Source organism: Sinocyclocheilus rhinocerous, unplaced genomic scaffold, assembly GCF_001515625.1.
Source record: "Sinocyclocheilus rhinocerous isolate Xijiao unplaced genomic scaffold, SAMN03320098_v1.1 scaffold1092, whole genome shotgun sequence".
Lineage (NCBI taxonomy): Eukaryota > Metazoa > Chordata > Actinopteri > Cypriniformes > Cyprinidae > Sinocyclocheilus > Sinocyclocheilus rhinocerous.
In genome coordinates this window covers 135,020-137,020 of record NW_015623456.1, presented here as the reverse complement: position 1 = coordinate 137,020, position 2,001 = coordinate 135,020, and the positions used below count along the sequence as shown (strand labels likewise).

The following is a 2,001-nucleotide window of genomic DNA, read 5'->3' as shown; positions in this document are numbered from 1 at the left end:
TTAAGTAACTTGTGCATTGTTTTACTTACATCTTTTTGACATATCCGACCGAACTACAAGCTTTCCAGTGATGTCTGTGAGAAAGGGATATTCACTCGACAAGCTCACGCATCTGCGCCGCCGCGCGCTCAATCCACTCAGCGTGCTTTGCTCATCAGCTGGCACACATCAGCTATACAGGCATTAATACGGAATGTTTTATATTCATTGCATACATATACTTCATAGACATCTTTAATCTCTAATAACCCCATTCTGCTGTCTGTTGTCGGTATTTCTTTGTCTGAATATGGCACTTATCACATGCTGTGTGGTATCGGCGTTTGGTATGGGGGCATTTTAACGAGTACGAGTACAGGAGCTCAGTATCGGGCCCTACATTTTACTCTCAAGACTTGAAAAGGTGGTGGGAATCCATGGTATATCACTTGAATGGTTTAAGTCCTTTCTTTCAAACAGAACCTTTTCAGTTAATGTTGGTCAAGATTATTCATAACCTGTCCCCTTGCTTAGTGGGGTTCCACAGGGGTCCATTCTCTGCAAGATTTAGCTTTCTTTGTATGTTACCCCTTGGGTCAATTTTTTTATGTATGGAATCTCTTCACTTGGTGGGCGGAATAAAGGCCTCCTGTAGCGAATCCATGTGTTTTCATAAGAAAAATATCCATATTTCAAACATAATAAACACTTTTCTCTCACTTCCGGTATCTGTCATATGTGGAAGGTGTTCCGGCTATACAGTGCACAGCATAAATGAGTACAACCCCTCTGATTAAATATAAAAGATGTATTTTCTTAATGATCACTAATATAATTCATAGAAAGATGGCAAAATTGAAATGTATTAAACATTCTTAATAAAAACAGAGAAATACATGCCATTAATATCTGTAAAATAAGAAACTTAGCCAATTTTTGTTTAAATGAAGTATTGCAGAATTGAGTACAACCTAGATTTAACTCAACCAACACTGAAAAAAAATTTTCATTCATCCAATTAAAAAAATTTAAGGCAAGTTATTTATTTTTCATTGGCTCAAGTTAAAAAATATAGATGTGAATCATTACCCTAAATTTTTTTAATTGGATGAATGAAACATTTTTTTTTGTGATATTCTAGAACTTAATATGTCCTCCATAAATCATTTTCTTGAATAATTTTAACATTCTTCTTTGGTAACTGATCAAGCAGACTTGCTGGAATATTATATCTCTAAAAAACCATAACATGTCTTCTAAGCAAAGAGTAATTGCTGAATTAAGTTTCAGAGGGGGTGTACTCATTTATGCTGTGCACTGTATATGGTAATACACGCCCGTCAGTCAATAGCGGTGGGCGGGGCAGGACAGGACAGAAGATTTAAAAAAAAGACTGGATGGATTTTCATCATTCTAAGATGGCTGTGTACACACAATTCCAACACACATTTCTGTCCAAACACCTTTTGCATAATAGGTGCCCTTTAATGAACTCGAGCTAACACGAAATAACAGTTGTATTTTTTAACAAGGATTAATAACTTCTGTAGCAAATGTAGCTATTGCTTATTGTTAATGTTAGTGCATTAACTAAGGTTAACTAATGAGATCTTATTGTAAGGTGTTACCTAATGGTCTTTATAATTCTTTTGCACTTTAATCTGTGTGAAATGTTTTACTTTATTTTTTGTGTATTGCTTTATTGTATTTAAATGTTCAGTTTATTTTTGTTATAAGAAAAAAGTTATTAAACCTGTTATACTTTATGACAACACTTTTTTGCAACTAAATTTCAATACCGTGATAATACCGTATACCGTGATAAAAGCATTAGCAATTAATCGCAACATGAAAATTTGATACCGTCACATGCCTAATCTGCACTGAGGTTGTGGCATTCAGCACAAAAATGTGCATTGAAAAACGTTTTCGGTGTTTTGTAAACCCATATAGATAGCCCTTAACCAAGCTATCTGATATACAGTATATGTGACCCTGGACCACAAAACCAGTCTTAAAGGG

At 34.8% G+C, this 2,001-nt stretch overlaps 1 protein-coding gene across 1 annotated transcript in view; it reads right to left on the bottom strand.

The window, feature by feature from the left end:
- LOC107744769 (zinc finger protein 292-like) overlaps positions 1-2,001 on the bottom strand; it is a 50,738-nt gene that overhangs the window by 31,982 nt on the left and 16,755 nt on the right. The window lies entirely within an intron of this gene.